The sequence below is a fragment of the Pipra filicauda genome, unplaced genomic scaffold (genome assembly GCF_003945595.2).
Source record: "Pipra filicauda isolate LSUMZ 115617 unplaced genomic scaffold, ASM394559v2 scaffold111_size4109106_pilon, whole genome shotgun sequence".
Lineage (NCBI taxonomy): Eukaryota > Metazoa > Chordata > Aves > Passeriformes > Pipridae > Pipra > Pipra filicauda.
In genome coordinates, this window is record NW_024103563.1 from 3,367,580 (window position 1) to 3,378,139 (window position 10,560).

The window sequence follows — 10,560 nt, forward strand, 5'->3', positions numbered from 1 at the left end:
TTCTAGCCAGTTGTTCAGTATGGGCAAATTCCTGCCCCTGCTGTTTGTTCTAATTTTATCCTATATTTTTATCAACTTAACTTTTGTTTTGTTTTTTTTTTTTTTTTTCCCCTTCCCCTCCAAGTCCTTGGAGTTCTCTTCTTACTCTCAAAATTGAGTGCTCTTGACATCATGTAAAAACTGTTGAGGTACTAATCCAGTGGTTGATTACCCATTAAAAGTTACTTTGGCCCCTTTATGTTGTCTGGAGTGTATTTCCCATATATATTAGGTTTTGTGATAAGCTGTTGACAATGGGACTTGTGATCCTGCTGGCATGGCTCTTGGAATGACAAAATAAGACCTGGCACGTTGCATTAATTGTGAGAAAAGCATGGTTTTACAATCTTTAGTCAGGCAAAGTTTCATTAGCTCCAATGACTTGGCCCAAAGAAGCTTTTCTTATTTTTTTTTTTTACAACTGGGAGCACTTGTTAGCTTTTAATAGAGAAGCAGAGTGATGTAGAACTAGGGGCATGAGGCTAATATTTTGTACTTCTGTGGGTTTTATGCTTGAGTTCTGACATGGGTAGCATTAAATAGCTGTTTACAATGCTGATGTGTCTAAGAAGGAGAGTTTTGAAATTTGAATTTTCTGAAACAAATCCTTTGAAATAGTTTTAAACATACTTTCTCTTTTATGTGATAAAGCTAGTTTGGATTCCATTCCTTTCTTTGCTGAAAAACTTGGGAAATTGGACAAAAGTGGGAAAGAAAATGTTGCTTTCTCTTTTTATTTTTTTTTTTAATCTAGGGAGGAGAGGGAAAAAGAGTAACTCAGAACTGTTACTCCCATCTTTAGGAGTTAAGAAATGTCAAAACTCTGCTCCTCTCTTGATAACTTGCATGTACTGCCTGATGGTTGGTGCTGATAGCTCTTGCTCTCAGCTGTTCAATTACATCAGTGTGCACATAAAACACAGAGAAAATAATAGCAGCTTACACTGTGTGTTTCTGCTGCCCTTGCCACAGGATGCAGTCTGGCTGTGGAGACAGTGACAGGCTCTTAACTCCAAAGAGAAAGAAGAGGACAGCAAAGAAAAGTGCTTCAATAAAATATTTAGTACTGTGATTGTGAAATTCTGAGACACCTTGCTCTGCTTGTGCCAGTCATTGCCTCATTGTTCGTGTAGTGGTTGTGTACTTTTAGAGTCTTGCCCAGTTTTAGTAGGTTCTTGAGCAAAACCTGTTCTGTTTAGTCTTGGAGTAGTGGCTGCTCTTCCATCTACACTGCCCTGGAATATCCTATAAAAATGAGTCTAGCATTAGCTACTTCATTAGATTGTAATTTCTTCAATTAAATCAATTTTAAACTTCAGTTCCCACTGACTTGTTGAAGAGCAAAAGGTACCTTATTTCCTTTAGTTGCTTCTGAAAATTCAGCAAGTTATTCTCCTCCAAGGGCATACTGAGGTTGGTGCCCTTCAGGAGAGAAGCTGTTCAGACTTTCCATATAGTATCTGAAGTATGCATCATGACTTTATCAGTAGGTGCTATTGATTCCATCTGATCACAACTTAGAAAATGTTATGAGCTAATGGAAGGAGTCCTGCATAGCTGCAATGTGAGGGTTTCCTTTTGCCCTGTGTGCAAGTGCTAAAGCAAGACCTGGCTGAGTTTCTGCACTGGCCTGCTGTTAGTACCTTAAACAGGTTGTGATGACAGCTCCTTTTAGTAGGAGAGACTTAAGTAGCATTCTGCAATGACAGGAGTTGATAGCGTATGAAAATCGTATGAGAGCTGGTTTCTTACCAGAGTCTTCATGGAGACTTGATTTCAGGTTTTGTAACCACTGTGATACAGTATCTGTTTTGGAAAATACTTTTAAAGCAATATCAATGAAGGTATTTTTTCAGATGACATGCTGGTGTAAGCTAGTTCTATGATTTTTGCATGCTGTTGTTACTAGTACTATATTGTGTGTGTGTTTCAAAGAAAGGAAAATGGATTTTCTAGCACCCATGACAATTAGTTTCCTCTGTGAAAAAGCAGAAATCAGCAAGGTTATCAGTGACCACACGCTGGCCTAACAACCAGCAGAACAGAGCACAGAATATTCTGAGTTGGAGGGGAGAAGTTTTTCTGCTATTATTTTTGTGGAGTCAGAATTTCTGCCTGCTCATATATGATGGTGATGATGTAGGTGGTGAGGAATTACTTAACACTAGGAAGATGTTCAAGCAGCTGTCTCCATTTTTCTTCTGAATTTGAAATTCAGAAGTCTGAAGTCCTCTGTGGTGGGAAACCTCCATTTTCATTAGAAACAGTATTCAAATGACTCTAACTTGTTTTTGCCTTAGCTTACTAATCTGTGGTTTTTTGTTGCATGTGTCTTATCTTAAAAGATTATCTGCTTTTCTGTTTCTTGTCCTCATTTTTTTTTTTTTTTTTGGTGTGTGTACGTGAGAGGGATTTTATTTAATTTCTCTTTTCCACCCTGTAATTTCAGACTTTTTTTCTCTCACTCTAATGGTTTAGTGCAGCCTTGGGCAACAGAGCAGTTTCTGTTTCCTCAAAACACCTGTTCAGCTTTAGGTCAAAGAAAATTCATCCTGAATTTGCTGCACTTACTGTGCAAAGAATTCCCAGTCACACCACAGAACAGATCTGATAATGCTGAAAAATTATAATTAGTTTTAAGCTTTTCTCACTGAGATAATTTGGTCTGTATGTGAACCCACGGTGGTTTTGAAAGCACTAAAGTCAGGCTTTTGTAATGGAAAAGCAACACTCTGCCTGTGGGAGAGGTCAGCAGCAGAATCATAGAATCAGCTGGGTTGGAAAGGACCTCTGAGATCATCAAGTCCAACCCTTGATCCACCACCACTGTGGTTACCAGACCATGGCACTAAGTGCCACATCCAGTCTCATCTTAAAAACCTCCAGGGATGGAGAATCCACCACTTCCCTGGGCAGCTGCTGCAGGTATTGCTTATTGAGGACAGTTAATTTGAGTCCTTAGATTTTCCTTGTTTCTTAACAAGTTTCCCCTTATTTGGGAGCTTTCTGTTTCAGCAGTGGAAGAATCCCAAAAAATGTAGTGCAGGACTGACCCTTTTATTGGAGGTGTTTTAGGGATTGATGTGTAGCGTTTGTTGAGGCAGTTGGGTGAAGAGGTAAAGAATGAGTTGTGCATGGGAAGGGGGATGTATGCAAGGTCAAGTGATGTGATATGCTCTTTAAATTTTATCTTTGTGGTATAATAGAAGACTAGAAACTTAACAGAAAAGGTGAGTCAGCTGGTCGTCTGTTCTGACAATCAATGCTGCATTCAGGGTGAGAAAAAAGGCTTCTAAAGGTGAGTCATCCAATTATAGGCATAAGTATTCCACAGTATTAAAAAGTAACAGTAGTAACATATAGTAGTAATCATGTGATGGGTGTTAATGAACATGGCCAAACCAGAAAGAACTGTAGTGACTTTACAATAACCTTTCAAGGAAAAAGCGATAGGAATGAATAAATTTAGTAACTTTTTCAAAACTTATAAATAATTCATTACTTATCCTCCAGTGACCTCAGTACTCTTCTGTAAAGGCAAAAAAAATATTGTCAACTGTAAAAACAAGGAACTCAGTATGAGTTTTGTATTTTAGTTAAAAAGATAAACTACATGGTGTGTTTAATTTTGGTGAGTTTGGTTTTCACTTGTTTTTGTAGGTATCATAGGCCAATTCTAATTGACTATCATCAGAGATTAGAGTTAAGGCACAGTAATGGTGTTATTGCCCCATATCTCTACTCATACGACTCCTTTGTGTAATATCTGAGGTACATAAACTGGTACATGTATCACCCAGAACTGTGGAGCAAGTTGTCTTTAAGGTGTGGTAAGGTAAAGGAAGTCAAAGATGGAAGATACTCTTAATAGCCTCTTACAACACTTCACCTGAGAACATTACATGCACCCAGACTTGCCCTCTTGAAGCTGTGGAAAATTTTAGGCATAATAGCTACTAAGAGGTTGTGTCTGAATTTCATTGGGCTTTAAATTAGTAAAAGTAGTGACTTCTTGTGCCACTATGCAGGTGAACAATGCATGATTCAATGTTTTAAATCTCTGATGGCAAAACCATTTTCCTTCTGTATTCCTCTCTACATCTTGATTCTGCTTGCTCCTCTTCACAGAATGTTGCAGGGAGAGCATGTATGCATGTGTCTGAGAAGGTAAATAATTTCACAGGTCATGACTCTGCAAATGCATGAGGCAGCCTTGCTCTGGGATAGGAGTCTCTGCTTGAAACTAGTTAGAGTGAATAAGGAAAAGGCCAGAACTTCCTAAATGGTGTCTACCTCTTAAACATTTGCCATGCAGAGCAGCAGCAGTCAGTGCAGGGGCTCAGCTTTTACAATTGGCAGCATATGGAGCTCACAAGGCTCCACCTGAGGCTTAGGTTTAGTGCTTGCGTCCTCAGCTGGGAACTCAACCTGGACCTTCAATGTCTCCTTCCAATGCCTTAGTTCCAAATACCCAAACAGAGCAGAAAACTTTCACTTCCATGTTTTTGTTTGTTTTCTTTGGTTTTTGTTTTGTCGGTTTAGTTTTTTTTTTTTCTGTCCCTCCCTTGGTGCGTCAAATCTGTTGTACTCTGGTGATCCTCGCAATCCCTTGCTAAAGAAACCTGTTTATTGTCTTCCCTCCTCCTATCACTCTGTGAAGGCTTTTATTCAGTAAGGTACTCTTGTTCTTGAAGTTTTTGGTTTATCCTTTTACTGATACAGGTTGAACTTTTTCCAGCCTTTAGTCATTTTGGTGTGGCTCACAGCATGGTTCTGGGAAGTGTTTTGTTGCTATAGCAAGAGAGATGGGCTGTAGGAATGTTGTGGCAGGGAGCACTAAGAGAGTAGGGCAAGTGCTTTGCTACCTGGTTTCACTGCTGCAGAAGGTGTTATGTAAATAGATTGGGACTTGCCTCTGATTTCTGTGATATAATGTTTCATAAATAAGCACTGTGGTGTTTAAAACCCAGGTGTCAGAGGTAGCAAGCCAAACGTTAAGAAACTGTGACAACTGAAGAGTAGTATACTTTTCCAGCCATCCTCATGTAGAAGCTAATCCTGCATTCTAGGGAAATTCAAAGGAAACAGCATCTTTCTGGAAGGGTATGAAAAAACAGTGATGTGTTTACCTGCATCTGAGTTAGTAATTGGAAAAGCCTGGGACTAGCAATAAAAAGGTCAGTAAGTCCTAAATGAGGCTGTTTTATCAAGTCCCCTGAAAAACAGCAACAGTTTCAATATGAAGATGGGATATACAGTCTACTGTTGTAATTGAACCATAAATCAAACAAGTCCAAAAAAAAAAAGGAGGGGAGAAGAATGCAGATGCATCAGTCTGTGTCAGTTCAGCATACTTTCTGTGTGTGGCCTGTGTTTCTTTTCGTGGACTCCATCCCTGCAAAGTCGCTTTGTGATCTTAGTCTGATGTGGGTCAAAAGGGGAAGATTGTTAACATTCCTCCTGCCCCTCTCCATCACCATCAGCAGCTCTGTGGATATCAGTCCTTTGGGCTCGTGTGGGAGGGGACAGCGGAATTTTGCGCTGCTTGTAACTGTGCTTCCAAATATTTCTGTCCCTCATCTGGACAATAACCCAGCTCCCATTTTGGAGGATTATTATGAACTATGATTTATTAATTGCATTGCTGGCATATTAGTATTTTTGTATTTTATTTACATTCATGTGCCCATCAGGAATTCTACGGTAGAACTAAAGAAACAATTCTTCTCCAAGAACCCATAATTCTAGATATTGTTCTACGTAGTTGCCTTTTAAAAGCTGTCTTGTCCCTGACTGGCACTTTTAATACTATTGTTTATGTGACTCTTTCTCCCCACTTTAACGATCGTGCTGTATTTGCTTTCATACTGGTGTAGTTTCACTGTGACAGCTTTGGTTTTACAGGATAGAAATAACCATGTCTTTTGGCCAAATTTAAACTGCTTTCCCAGTGAACTGTTCTTTGTGCTGGAAAAGAATTATACTGGATTGTTATAAGCAGTTTAGAATGGCTTGTTACAGGATACAAGTATGTAACAACTTGCCTCTGAAGTGATTAAGGGCTTTTCATTTTATGTTGTATTTGTTCCAATCACCATAATTCTAATGAAATGCATGTATCTTTCTTGCAGTCTCTTTCTCTTGTCTTTAATGTGTCCATCTTCCTAAAGAACTTGTCAAAGAATGTGGTGTTGTCGAACAATATTCCCTTGATCAAACAGGAACAAAAGAAAATATAATGTTCAGTAGTGATCTATAGCTTAAAAAGGGAATGTAAAAAGATCATTAACCTCATACTGAGCTCAGATATATTCCCTGTTGGGAGGGAATATACAAAATACGGTTATTACAAAGGTTTGATACTGGGGAGAAAAAAGCTTAGAACCCATTTTACGTATTCAGTATAGATAATCTTTACTGAAGAGGAATATGTGTAAAAAGGTACACATAAAGCTTGTGCATTTTATGGTTAATGTTTCTTTTATGCCCTGCTTTCCCTATAGTTAATAAACACAGTAATATTGTAATGGATGGTGCTAAAATGTGATAATTTTGTTTAGTCAGCAACATGGTATGTTTAACTGGATTGTGACATTTAAGCAACAAAAAAGGAATACCATTCAGATTGCTCCATGGAAGGAGAAGTAATTGTCTTGGACACCTGTAATTTCATCATCTCCTTATTTTTTTTGCCAATTCCCCACACTGCAGATGATTTTGGCAGTTTAGCACAATAAGCATGTTAAGCCTTCTGCATGAAGGACACTGGTATCTGAAAAAAAATTCTATACTACTGTAAATAACCCACTCAACTGTTTTGTGCTTTATTATATAAAACCCCTTAGTTCTTGTCTGTGCTAGTTGTTACTAATGGAAGTTTAGCACATCCAGCTGTACCAGTCACTCCAAGTCCTTGCTAGGCTTTTTGTCAGTTAAAATTACATACAGTAGTTTTCAGCAGAACTCCAAACTTTAAGCAGCTTGGAAAGCACTGACTATAAGCTGTGTGTTTTTAAGTAAAATGTACAAACAAATTTGACCCTCCTGGAAATGTATTCACACATTATAATGAGTTGCATGTAGCAGATACTGTTAAAATAATGATAGTGTGACACCTAAGAAATAGTAATAAATGTTACTATGACTGTGATAAAAGATGAAAAGAAAATGTGTGACTGCTGCTCTATGTCACTTCATTGGCTGAAACAAAACAATGCAATCCTGCTGTGATTGTATGATTCTAATGTGGAATATTAATTTAGGTGATATAATGACCAGGGAAAGTAGAGATAGAAGTATCAAAGGTTGAAATAATTATTACTTTTTTTAAGGCCGTGCCTATTTTTCGAGATCTGATTAGAGAAAAGATTGAAATGTAGGAGAACTCTACAGAGCTGATGGAACTTCTAGAGTTAAAATAATTAGAAGAACAAGTGATTTATATAGACATACACATTAAGTTAATATTCTACATTTGCATAATAATAACTGGGAAAGAAGATGTCACCAAAACATGAAATGTGGGGAGCAGATAACTAGTCAGTATAAGTGGCCAGACTGCCAGGGCAGTAACACTGGTAGGAAGTCTTAGCACCCAAATTATTTCTACCACAATGATGTCGGCTCCTGAAATTTAGGCTCCAGCTGCTCATTTCTGTCCTGCTGACTTGTGTTTTTGGCAACCACCTTGCAGGAGTTTCAACCTGGAATACTGGGGAGTGTAGATGAAGGAAGGAGGGGGCTGCCACGGGGCATGGCCTGTGGAAGATGAGAGGCTCGGCAGAAAATGAATTAATCTGAGTCTTTCCTGTCCATCAGTGGTACCTCCAGCAGTTCTGAGTATGTCCTCTGCTAGCACTTCTGTCAGGGCCCAGGTGCTCAGCTGTGGTGTTGTCAAGGTCCATCCCATACAAATGCTGTTGCATGGAATCTTTATTGCTCTGTTTTGCTTGTGATGCAGGTGTTGCTGTTCCTTCTGTGAGTGCCTTTGGCTGTGACTGCAATTCATCTGGAACAGAAAACCAGTCGTTGAGAAATAGTCTTTTATTTAGTGAGCCATGCCAAACAAAGCTGGAGCACAGAACCCTGCTGACAGTGATAGAAATTTTAAAGCTGATTATGGGTGTGGGAGTGGGTCTCTTGGTAACTGATACTACAGTAACCTTTTCTACTTCAACATCAATTTATTGTTCTTTTTCATAGTGATTAGGTAGATAATGGTACAAGCTTGCACTGCTTGATGTTGTTCTCCTCTGTGTAAAAACACATTTGAAAACTAATTTTGTGAGGTTCAAATGTCTGTTCATAAAAAGCCTGGAGGAGAAAGGCTATCCAAGAACTTATTTTACTAGGAATTTCCCAATTTCTAGTGAAATGCAATACTTGTGTCCTAGTGCAGTAAGCTGCAGTCTTACTTTCCCAAGCCCACTGAATTGCCTTCCAAGGAAAAAACCGAAACTGTACCAGTGAAAAGGAATGTTTCCTTTTTCTTCTGAGATATTGATCCTCTTCCCCATTAGTGTTATAGGGAACTCCCGACTCCTACCATCAGTGAACTCTGTGCTTTCTGAGACTGCTGTGTGCTCTGAAGTCTTGCTCTGAATGCTAAACCAAAGAGGACTATCCACAGCATTGATATTGGATTTTGCCCAAATCCTAAAATTTTTCTTAAAAATCTGTGTTGAAAAAACATTTTCTGCTCTTTGCGAGTTGCAGTAATGCTGTCAATCCCTCATCTGAAATTTATTTCTTCGTGTCTGTTCTTAACTGTGACTGTCTCTTGGCACTTGTCAACAAAAATGTCTGTCTCTGCATTTTTTGGTATTTAATATCGTGTCCTGTGTAACCAACGAGGCAACCCAACCTGACATGAGGAGATAGAATTTATGATGGAGAAATGCCCAGCACATCTCTTGGCACAGTTAGTGCATGGGGCCAGGTGAGCAAAAGTGGAGGCTGAATTTTTATTGCCAGACACTGAACAGTGCCTCTAGGACTTGTGGTTCCTCCAAAAACCTCCTCTGTACATAGGTGTCTTGCACTTCCCCGGAGGAGAGTGCTGTTTTATTTGGGTTTGTCACTGGAGCTGCCCCCGTGGCAGCCGCTGGGTTTGTGCTCTGTCCTCTGTCAAGGGTGGGTGGGTGTTTGTCACTCGTCACACTGTTCTGCTCTGCTCTCCTGGCAGATGCTCCCACCTGCCCTGTGGCTGATAGGTCTGGGTCAGAAAGCTTGTTGAATGCTGGTAGGGCCTTTGTCCATCTGAACTAGTGATCTCTTTGAAGCACTGGCTGGACTTTCGTGATGCTCTGATCATGGTAAACATAAAAGCTCTTCCATTTTGAAGACTGTATTCTTTCCTATTTTTAGTAACTCTTCCAGTGAATGATTAATTTACCTTATACCAAGTATCAGGGTCTGTACTGTTTCAGTTGTGCCACTAAACAGGTCTTTGTATGCTGATACATGGTAGTTTGGGAGGAAAAACTCATTGGAATATCCAATGAAAGCAGATGCTTTTATTAAAGATGAGAAGGCCACTAGATTGCACACCTGCTAGTTGTAAAAAATGAGTTTAATTTGAAAATGGACCCAGAGATTTGTTTCATTTCACTACTCGTTAAATCAGTTAAGAGCAAAGAAATTAGGTAGCAATACATTGCTTAATCTTTTTTAGTGTATATCTTAATGTGCTATAAGGAGTTTTTAATCTGTATTCAAACTCATAGGTTGCTATTAATTATAAAATATTGTAGTTTATTTTTAAATAACAATTACTGTAAACAACAATAAATCTAAATAACAATTGTTAAATAAATAATGGGCTGCAGTAATTTTTCTCTTTTTTCCTTTCCCTATCCCCTGCCACAGCTTGGAGGGGGAAAAAAACCCTGTGTGAAAAGTGATCTTGTTTTGATGCTAGTTAGCTATAAAACTCCATTTATCTGCTTTCATTTTTTTGACACGGCTAACTTGTAATAAATGAGCTTTGTGCTCTTCAATTGAGACTCAGTGATGTGTATATTCTTGTTTCATAATCATGTCTAAATGATTAGCCAAGTAGAAAATTGCATGCTCAGTACAAAAAATAAATTGAAGAGGGTAACATTGTTATATTATTCTTCTCTTAATTGTAGTACAACACTTTGAAATTGAAGAAACGTGTATTTCGTGATGTATTTTAGTACTAGCAGAAAGTTCTCTAATTTGCATTTGTATACAAATAGCTTTTTCCTCCCGTGCTTATTTAAGTGAACAAGTAAAAATAAATCTTTACATTAAGAACATTTATAACGTCTGGGGACTTCTACTCAGTTCCTGGTTTGGAAATCTTTTAAATGTATAAACTTCAAATGTCCTAGGTATTCTCGCCCTTCTTACTGCTTATCTCCTCACACACCAACACTTATTTATCAGATTTAAACAAATGCTTTTGGCATGTTATGTGTTTTCCCAGTCCTTTCAGGATCCTTTTTAGAACCTTTATAGTTTAGGTAGGAATTAGAAACTATCCAGGACGGCACT